Below are 11,875 nucleotides of genomic sequence, written 5' to 3'. Positions count from 1 at the left end.
AACCTCCTGAGTAGCTGGGATTACAGGCACGCGCCACCATGCCCAGCTGATGTTTTTTTGTATTTTTAGTAGAGACGGGGTTTCACCATGTTGACCAGGATGGTCTCGATCTCTTGACCTCGTGATCCACCCGCCTCGGCCTCCCAAAGTGCTGGGATTACAGGCTTGAGCCACCGCGCCCGGCCTTCAACACAATATATTATTGACATTTGAGATTGCATATAGAAGTGAAAGAAAACTGTCTTGTTTACAAGTATTTTATCACTGGGGAGTAGTTCTCTTCATTCATTTTTCCTGACTGAGTAAATAAATGAAATAATTTACCGTATTTGGAAATTATTTATCCCAAGGAAAAATTGGAAAAAAATCTGTCAATTCATATACAATGAATGTCCACCTATAATAAGATACACAGGAAACACTATTTCATTATTATAATGAAATAAAAATTTAGAAATATATCTGAACAGATGGAATTGGACCATTTTGACATATTTATTCTGAGTATTAACAATATTGCAACCACTAATCATAACACAGCAAACACCAAAATTTTAAAAATAATTTACAAATAATATGAATTATTTTATATATAGGTTAAAAAATGTTTATTATTTATAATTTTACTACACCAATAGGAATTACTAATGGTGAGTTCAGGGCAATTTTCAAATTATTGAATATTTAATCAAGTAAAATAATGTTTAATAAAATAAAAATATTTTATTAAATATTTTAAATAATATTTAAAATATAAATTAACAAATATTTTAAATAATATTTAAAATATTATAAATAAAAGTAATATATTAATTTAAAGGAAGAAGGAATAAAAGTAATATATTAGTTTAAAGGAAAAAAAGATTGGACTATATGATTCTTCTTCTTACTATTATTATTTTGATAGGAAGTTTTGCTCTGTTGCCCAGGCTGGAGTGCAGTGGCACAGTCTTGGCTCACTGCAATCACCACCGCCTTCCAGTTTCGAGCAATTCTCCTTCCTTAGCCTCCTTAGTAGCTGTGACTACAGTCATGCACCACCACTCCTGGCTAATTTTTATATTTTTAGTAGAGATGGGTTTTCACCAGGTTGGCCAGGCTGGTCTCGAACCCCTGACCTCAGGTGATCAGCCAATATTTGCCTCCCAAAGTTCTCGCATTAAAAGTGTGAGCCACCACGCTCAGCCTGTACTATATTGTTCTAACCAGGAAGCATTAACTGAGAACAAATAGAGAATTATGAATATGAACGTTATTGCTGTTATGATACAATATGCCCACACTATGCTTAATGGAATTCAATTTCAACTTTAACATACGTGAAATAAGAAAGATAATGAGGTTTCTTATCCTCTGTAATCTTCATTCTCTGGAACAAACAAATCATTGGGTGAAACATAGGGTTCATTAAATTCCTTCTGCCTTTAGATATAGAATGACTGGGCAGTGAGATGCATACACACGTAGGAAGTGTGTGTGTGTGTGTGTGCGTGCGTATTTGTGGTTGCATTTATTTGGCAGAGTTCACCCTAACTGCTAGTCATCTCTAAAAAATTAAATGGGCTTTTTTTTTCTTTCTTTTTCAGAGCACATACGCGGGAACGATAGGATTCTGCAGTTCTATACCTTTGCCTCAATCAATAAGGTGGGTGTTTCCTAAAATCTCATCAAAAACCACAAACCATTTTAAAAGAAAGCTCTCTTGTTCAGCTTCCCTTAGTCTGATTAGTCCTTCAGGCTTGCCACATCTGCATATCTCCGTCCAGCAGCAGCCATTCCTTTCAAGGAAGATAGAAACATCAAAGAGCCCAAAAGCTCCAAAATAATCAGGAGGAAGGTGATTTTTAGGTCTCTGAATAGCATTAACTCACTTCTCTAAGAAATGCCACTGATAGCACCTCTAGAGTCTTACCTAATATGAAAATTATACTTACTTGAGGGAGAAAAAAGATTGTGACTGCTGAATTTACTAGAATGTTTTTCTTAATCTCAGAATCCCTTTAAATAATATTTCATGATTGCTAAAGGAAAAAATCTAGTTTAATGAATAGATAGAAATAACTTCATTATTCTGTCAAATCTTGTTCAGAAATTAGAAAACCTGAAGCATTTTTCTTGGAAATGACATTGGGTTAATTTGGAAAACTTGTCATATTTTCGTTAATTTAAATTTATAATTAATTCTTAAATTTCTCCTCAAATTTGAAGTTACTATATAATTGTAGTTTTGTGTTCTAAATATTTGATTTAATTAGTATTGTGCTTCACAATGTAGATGTTTCATTCAGACTTTACAATTGTTTCTGAAAAATTATTGATGTCTGTTGAAGATCTTGATTCTTTTACAGTCTATATGGCACAATAAGTATAGAATTTATCATTGTAGGGCACACTTAATAGAATTTTTAAAGCATTCTAGATTGTTCAGTGCATTTAAAATCACGACATGAGTGAAAATTGTTATCAATTGAAGAATGTACTTTATGACTACTAAATGTCATCTTCAAAATATCAAATTGATATCTTTGAATAAATCATCATTTCTCTCTAATTCCTGTCCTCTCAACCAATTTCCTGCTTCTCTGTCCACCCCCCACCCTGATGTTTTCCTTCAGAGGCAAGTGGTTATCAGTGTCTCCCTGAGACTTACTAACTTGACTTTAAAGTCAAGTCTTCCTGCATATCTTTTAATTAATTTTTTAACTTTCCTTTTGTTTTTTAACTTTGCTTTGTTTTTCTCTCATAAGTAAAATAAGAATGACAGCCCAATCACTGCTGTGAGGATTAAGTAAGGTATCTGAAGCATGCAGCATGATATCTAACCCCTAATATTTGGCCAACAAACAAGCTAGTTATCCAATCAGCCAAGGAGTGTTGCATTTTTTCTTCTAATTATCTTGAATCTCATCCTTTGTTTCTAACTCTGTTAAAACCAAATTATTTCAAGCCCTTACTCGATCTCCTGCATTATTCTAGTAGTCTGCTAACCAATCTACCTTTCTCTATCCTTAACTGTTTATCAACTTTCTGAAGCAAATATCTGACTTTATCACCTTCCTCTTTTGTATGGCTCTCCACTGTCTACAACCATGGCCTTCACTTCCTTTCAAGATATTCGTATTCAGTTCTTTATAAATTTTAGACACAGCTTACTATGTTGTAGAAGTTATAAAATATATATAAAATAGAAAATAAGGTGAGATAGAAATAATCAGAAAACATTTTTCTACAGTCACTCCAGTCAATTATCTTGCATAATTCTTGTTGGGCACATTCAAATTTAGATTCCTCTTTGCTAGTGATTCAAAGGTTCTTAGTAAGCCTTTATATGTTCCTACCATATTCTCTTTGTCTTTCTCATCTTTCCTTTAAACATTATATTCAAGCAATTTGGGATGATTCATTGTCTGTACATGCCGGTCTGTTTCTATTCGGGGTGATTTTCCTACTTTCTCTTCTGGAACACCCTCTCCTCTCTATAGGGGAGATCTGTCTTCATCATTCAGCAAACTTCTGTTGCTCCTGCCATAGGAAGAATTTATTATATTTTCTTCAGTATTATTTCTTTATGTTATGCATAGTCCTAGAGCTGTAAATTTTCCACATTATTTTAAATTATATGTTTACTCATTTGGTAAACTTTCTAGATTGAATTTCTTAAAGGTAAGAACTTGTTTTTCAATAAATATTTATAAAATTAAATTATTCAATACATATTTTTAAAGTAAATTGAACCATTTGTGAGATTTCCTACAATCATTTGCATGCTATTATACACCCATACTCGATGGAGTGCCGAACTCCTATTCATTATTTAATACTCAGATCAAGTATTGGCTCTATGATGCCTCCTCTGAACTTTCAAGTTTCAAGACAGAGTTGATTTTCCTTTCTTTGAAGCATTCTCCCCCCACTTTTTTTTTTTTTTTTTTTTGGTATTTACATATATCATCTTATTTGATTGCAATTAGTAACTTACATACCTGGTTTACACCAGCCTCTCAAAAAAAGCAAAACAGCAATAAGTAACTTCATCCAGGGCAAAGGCAGCGTACCGAGTTCCTGTGCATTTCAGTGATTATTTCTTGACTGAATCAATAAACAACCAGAAACAAATGATTAAATGAAAAAAAACACAAAGTGATAACGGAGTAATTCAAGATTCATTGTTTCAAATGGTCTGAGTTCTCTGTTCAAAATTCTAAGAGTGTTTCAAATGTCCCACAGAATGTACTTAGAGAAGGAAAATATTTTGAGCTTCTGGAGTCAGGAGAATCTAAATCCTTAAACCCTGATATTGTAACATGTGTGTAGCATAAATTTTCAACATTTATTTCCTTAACATGTGAATGGAACTCAGAACATACACATATTTGAGTTAGAAAATTTAACTAAACAAATAAATAAAATTATGCAAAATTTATTCTGTTAAAATATTAGTCTCACATAAAATCATCATTAGTGAGACTCATTATCACTGATTATGTAATAATTTTATTCACTTAATCTAAATATGTTTGTAGTGGATTTATCCATCCTATTACTCATTACAGTTTTAAAAAGGCATATGCAAAAATGAGATTAATCTATAAGCGAATGAGAGATATATTACAACATAATGCTGTTCAACTATCTTTTTTCTCAAGTAGCTATAAAAAGTGGCCACTATGGCTGAATGCCATGTTTTTTAACACACTGTTGGTCATGTCTCATATAATATTATTGTTCCTGGTGGGCACTTTAAACTTAATTAAAATGTACAGTTTTCTACAACTTAGAAAATAAATCTGACATGCTATAATTCAAATATAAGCACCCTCCTGGTGGCCATCAATAATTGATGAAGCAGAGATAAAGGTCTTTTTTTCAAATTGCACCTGGTGAAGGACTATTATCTGGTAGAAACCTATGTTTTACTAAATTCAGCTGCCTCATTATTTTATCCTCAACATACAAGAACTTAGTTGCTAGTATTCTAATATCTGAACATGAGCTGATATATCAGGTTGTTGCCTTGAGATGCATGAAGTTTAAAACCACTCTTTGGGCAACTGACTTAACTCTTCAGTTCCTCACTTTGTGAATCTATAAAAAAAAATTTCCTCATAGATTTTTATGGGAACTAAATGGTGGCTTTATAGAAAAGGACATATTTATTATTTTCTATATATTGAAAGCACTGAATTCAAATCACCATGATTGTTTGTATTAAGTAGCAATTGAATAGAAGAGAATGTAATTCTGGGTTGTTTATATCAGATAAATTTTTTAATGTATTTCTCCACTAATGAACTGTCACAGATCTTGAATGTCAGACTCTGATAAATGACTTTTGAAGGCTGCAATTAACATAGCTAAAACTTTGATGAATGGGTCTACAGTTATTTTCCTCTGGATTGATTTATTGTTGGATTTTTGAAGATGCTGGCCTCCTGACACCTCATAGTCTAGGGTGATAGATGAGATTCGACAAATTATGATCTTTTTCCTCAACGAGGAAGATTAGAGATGTTCAAGACAAAAGGACATTGTGTTCAGGCTTTGAGCTGCTGTAGCAGGAAGGAGCACAAATCGAAAGGGAAGGCAAGAAAGCAGATGGGAAGAAAAAGAGACTGAGTACTGGAATAGAAAGCTTGACTGGCCATGGATTGCTGCCAAACTTGGTGGGTAAATTGCACATTTTTCTTTAAAACCAGTAAAATATCACTGCTTTTATAGATGTGGATTATGAATATAACCAGGGGTGTATGGTAATGAAATTACCTTAAAAATACAGTTACGGCCGGGCGCGCTCACGCCTGTAATCCCAGCACTTTGGGAGGCCAAGGTGGGTGGATCACAAGGTCAAGAGATCGAGACCATCCTGGTCAAAATGGTGAAACCCCGTCTCTACTAAAAATACAAAAAATTAGCTGGGCATGGTGGCGCATGCCTGTAATACCAGCTACTCAGGAGGCTGAGGCAGGAGAATTGCCTGAACCCAGGAGGCGGAGGTTGCGGTGAGCCGAGATTGCGCCATTGCACTCCAGCCTGGGTAACCAGAGCGAAACTCCGACTCAAAAAAAAAAAAAAAAAAACAGTTACATGTCCTTGGTGTCAGAGAAAAGGTGTACAGCCCCATTTAATCTCCCAGTGGGAAACAAGTCACTTCTCAAAGGAGTTCCACTGCTGGATAGATGTCTGACAGGCAAACAGATGCTATTCCATGATATATCTTCTTATTTCTCAGTCTACACTCATGCATACATTAGCACCCATTCATTTTGCCTTCTATCAATGAATTAGGTCTTTCACTCTCCTAAAGACCAGCCCCTCTAACATGTAGGCTTATTCCTACCTCCTCCTACCTTTGTAAAGGTCCTTTCAGGAAAGAATAAGTAACTGTGTCAAAAATTGCTGATACATTTAAGAAAATATATGACAAGAAACGTTTCTTTCTATGAAATCATACCTTCCTATTTTTCATTCTGATTCTTAGATTGGGGCTTCCTAAAATCTTTTTTGGTCTCTTTCTCACCCAAGTTTACAGGGCTTTCTCTGTGTTCAGTCTTGAGTCTCCTTACTACACATCATCAATTCCTACAATTCTTTATACTTTGGCACATCTTGCCAAGCATGTGAACCCTACCGCCTACTGAATATTACTATGTTAATAGTTTTCCTTGTAATTTAATTAAAGTGTCAGACCATTGTGATCAATCTTCAACAACTCTCTCTACTTCAAAATGTTTTTTCTTTGTTCCTAACTACAGTAACTGGCAAAAACACCCTTGCTTGCTCAATCTAGAGAGTCAGGAGTCATGCTCAAGTTTTTCTTCTGTTCCCTCACAAACCCATCACAAAACCTTGTCACTCTAGCAGGAAAAATTCTCATCTCATCCACTTTGGTTCTACACCATTGCAATTAAATTTTAAAAGTTGCCATCATCTCATGTATATGCAGTGTTGACTTTCTCTATCTCCTTTCACTCTTGCTTCCATCTAATTCATTCTCCAACTGGCAGTAAGAATTAATGTGAAACATGAATTGGAACATGGCAGTTTTCTGCTAAAAAATAAGAATCCCCTTAGATTCTTATTATCTAAGGGGAATCTTATTATATTTAGGAAAAAGAAGTGTTCAATAATTTAAATGACTATTAAGATTTTTATCAACTGGCACTGTTTCCCAAGTTTCAATATGTTCCCCTATAAACTCTCACCCAATAATACTTACCTTTGTCTCATTCTTTCTTCTCGTTGGCATTTTCAGAGGAACCCCCAAAATCAGATCCTCTGTAATTTTCTCTCATGATACCTGTACTTTTGTTTTATAGTTCAATCATAGTTCGTTATTACATATTTGTATAATTATTTGATTAATTTAATAGTCTTTTAATGTATATTACATTTGGTTTCTACTCTCCTGACATTTTCTTCAAGGTAGCATTTGGCTTAGTTTTCAACTGCAACATAATGGTCATTAATAAATATTTATTGAATGAGTAAGTAAAACAAATTACAAAGACAAAACCAAAATACGCTCTTCAAGCACCCACTCCCATAGTTTTCTTTATCGCAAAACATCCCTTGTTATTTCTACTTGGTTTTATCAATCCTCCTGTCTGTGTCTTATTGATTGCTCAATCTAAGACTACATTTTTGAGTAATAGGACATTTTAATGACTGTATTTACATGATGTTAAGTGTTTGAACTTGACATTTGTCAATAGCTGCTTTAAGCATCAAACTCTATGTAATTGCAGCAAATCTTTGTCAACTGATTTCTACAGAGATTTGTTACCTTCTATTTATTCTGTAAAATGTATTCTATCATTATATTTACTAATGGTGCCTTGTTCACCTGAGTGCTATATTCTGTGCAGTTCAAGACACTATGGAAATACAGAAGGCAATGAAAGCCTTAATGTTTGGTGCCTAAGCTCAAGATGACTCTCCCTACCATGGAGTAAAATAGGAATATGATACAACGTCCTTAATCTACAACAGCTGAGGATTATAATAGAGACCAAGGATGCCTTAACTATTTTGTGCTTATTATTATTATATTAATAAAAGCCATGACAATGGGATTTTTAAAAACGGCCTCTCAATTATTATCTTTTGTTGATTTTCTGTTTGGGGTCCTCTTATATCTGTCTTAGTTTTGTTTGTGCTGCTATAATCAAAAATACCATGTTGAGTAATTTATAAAGAAGAGAAATTTATTTCTCACAGTTCAAGAGGCTGAAAAGTTGAAGGTCAAGGTACTGTCACGTTCAGTATCTGGTGAAGACTTGGTCTGTGCTTCCAAGGTGGCACCTTGTTTCTGTGTCATATGGTGCCGGAGGTGGGAGGAGAACACTGTGTCTTCACGTGGTGGAAGTGTGAAAGGGAGAGGAGCCAAACACTGTGTGAAGTCTCTTTTGTAAGAACCTTAGTCTCATTCATGAGGAAGGAGCCCTTATGACCGCCTCAAGGCCCTATCCCTTATTACTCTTGCATTAGGGATTCAGTTTTAACATGAATTTGATAGAGGACACAAGCATTCAAAAACATGGCAATGTCTTTATCTTGCCTTTATAAAATATATTTATTAGTTAGGCTCCAATATGCCTTTGGTTAGAAATCCCATGTTCTAATGGATAAATTGACATGAAATCTGATTTAGAATAATGTTGAAGATCCAGTGGTTACTTCTCTAGGTAGATTTGTCTTCTGATGAATAACTAAACATTTACCCTTCATATTATCGCAACTTGTTACCTTTACACAATATTATTAATAATTCTTTCTACCCGCATAAAATAAATAAATACTTATATGTATTTAATTCATTCTGACCATTATCAGAATTACAAATTACAGTGCAATTATATTTTAACGTTTGCTAAATTAATTACAATGTCACAACATACTTAATAATCTACATAATATAAAAAGAGTTTTTCACAGATATAAAACAATGATTAGTTATTCTCCAATCCCAAGCATCCGTCCTGGTGCCTGTCATAAATGATGGGCTCAATAAACATTGATTGAATGAACGGAAAAGCTAATTTTAAGCAGTTATTCAGATCATTTTTTATTCTCACAAAACAGCTTTTATTTTTATATGTATTTTTGACAATGAAAATTGCTATCTTACTGAGTGTAACACATCCATAGTTACCACTAAAGTACTGATTCTTACATCATTTCTAATGAGACCTTCTTTATAATATCAAATTACTCAGGAAAAATAATGTTAGTGTAGTTTTCACAAAGCAAGTGTACTTGGCAAATATTTCCCTTTTCTTTATTTCGCCTACTCATGGGTTGAATAAAATAAAATGTCCTATTACAGTCTCAATTATGTCAAAAGCACGCTTTATATTTATAATGCAAGCTTTCTTTGGAATATAACAATTTTTTGAAAAAAAAAACTTTATTTTCCAAGTTAATAATTATGTTAAAAATGTTTAAGTTTGACATTTAGACCATTCTTGGTGATATAAGCATTGATAAACATCTGACAGTGTTATAAAAAGAACACAATTCACACTAAAATCACTGATATGAAGGTTTGTCTATATATACATAACACTGCTCATCCTGTAGCATAATTATAAGTTCTGAAACTTCTAATTCAGAACTTATAAAAGAACAATTCTTTTTATTATTTAGTACCTCTTCTCTATGAAGGAAATTCAATTAATGAAACATGACTGTCCTCTCTTTTCTTATTATCCCTCTCTAACCTAGGATAAGTTGAATGATTTATTCAATTGGCTTCTAACTTGATCATGTGAAGACAAAATTCTAGTAATTCCAGCAGACCATACGAGCCGGGAGACAAAAGAGCTGTGTTATATATTTTAGAATCATTTTACGTTGGAGAGACAGAATTCAGCCAAGTTGGATGAACTTTTGTAAGTACACTGGTCTTTCAGTTGAAATCTCACAATGTTTGTGCTTTCATCCAAGGAATGGTGAGCAAATACTTGGAAAAAAGAGGTGTGCAAAGTTGAAATGGATTAGTTCTAACATATTCTAAAAGCAACCCCCCTCAGGAAAAGATAATCTACCAGCAGTAAAAGTAAACCTTTTAAGGGGAATACAATATCCACCAGAGTCTATGTTTGTTAATTCACAATTTCTGAAAGCAATCAGAATTTACAAAGCAGGCTTAAAACTAAATAAATGACCAAAAAAGAAGTAAAACAATGAAAATGGAAAAGTAAAGCTTTTCAGAGGAAAAGGTAAAATAACTTGAGGTATTAAGGTGATAAAATCAACAGCAAGTATGGCGTTTGTGAATGTATAAGGGAGGAATTGATTTGGAAGCCAGACCTCGAGTTTGAAAGAAAATATAAAGAATAGGTTTGGTTAGAAAGGAAATAAAATAGTTTGAGAAAAATAAAGTTTGAGATATTTGTGAGGCATCTGGTAAATATGCTTTACAGGTGATGTGTGTCTGACGTTCAGGGATAAAGTTCTAGGCTTGAATATATAGGTTTGGAATAACCAACATATAAATAGCAGTGAAAATTATGTCACTGGATGAGAATATCAAAGTAGAAGTCATTGAGAACGTTAAGGGGGTCAGGGAGGAGCCTTGCAACAATTTGGGAAAGGTAAAAAGAGAAGAATCAAAAAAGAAAACAGAGATGTTATGGTAGAAGAAAAACAAGAGAGAATAATGTAATTAAATAATCTATACTTTTGCACAAATACAAAGGTCATGAACAAATGTAGTCAAGTCCATCCCAGATGATTTATTATAAGATTCAACAATAAGGCATAATCCTATAGATATATTCATATCTCCATGGTGTAATTTTTGAATTTAATTCAGAATTTAGAGATAATGTATAAGTAAGCCATCCTGAAACTCTGTAAGTTTAAAAGAACCTTTATATCTATTTTAAATAATACTTGAAATGGAATTTTAAATAAAGAAATTTCTACTTAGTTTATAAAGACTATTATTGTATTTGAAAGCAAACTCATAGAGCATGTAACATACAGTAATTATTTCCTTTAATTGTGATTTTTTTTCTTGTAACATGAGTTTTAAAGATATTTATTTATTAATTCATTCACGTATTTTTTTAGAGACAAGTCTCACTCCGTCATCCAGGCTGGAGTGATGGAGTGCAGTGGCACAGCCATAGGTCACTGCAGCTTCCAACTGCTGGGCTCAGGAGATACTCCAACCTCAGCCTCACAAGTAGCTAGGACTGCAGGTACATGCCACCACACCTGGCTAATCTTTGTAATTTTTTGTAGAGAGGGGGGGTCTCGCAATATTGCTCGGGCTGATCTCTAACTCTTGGCCTCAAGCAATCAACCCACCTTGGCTTCTCAAAGTACTGATATTACAGGCATGAGCCACCATGCCTGGCCTTGCTACATAATTTTTGAAGTCCCTTTACCATACACTGGGAAGTCTTGGAGATATGTTGGGAGTGTTCTGAGTCAATACATCATTAAAGAAGAAGAATTTAGCTGTACATAAAGTTTATTTCTGCCACAGTTAAATATTAAACAACTCATTTGCATATGAGAGCATGGATTCCTGAAGTGAGTTTATGTCATGCTGTACACTTTTTACTCAGTGTGTACATTTTGGCAAATGGCTCATGGGAATGTTTTCACAACTTATTTTCCTCTTAAAATAAAGGCATAATGGTAAAAATATTAGACTGGGAGTTAAAAAACTAGAGTCAGATCCACAGTGTATCACTCTGTCACTACTATCTATAATGTGGTAGAGAGATCACTTGCAGTGGGGAACTCTCTTTAAAGTGGATATAATACAATGATGTATGTATTTTATATATCATATCCATTAAAAATGAATATACTTCTTTCAAGAGCTTAAAAAATTCAAGTATGTTATATTATTAAAAGA

The sequence above is a fragment of the Sapajus apella genome, unplaced genomic scaffold (assembly GCF_009761245.1).
Source record: "Sapajus apella isolate SASKATOON/1434 unplaced genomic scaffold, GSC_monkey_1.0 scaffold133, whole genome shotgun sequence".
Taxonomy (NCBI): Eukaryota; Metazoa; Chordata; class Mammalia; order Primates; family Cebidae; genus Sapajus; species Sapajus apella.
The sequence above is the reverse complement of the archived record's forward strand: the minus strand, read 5'-3'. Positions refer to the sequence as shown.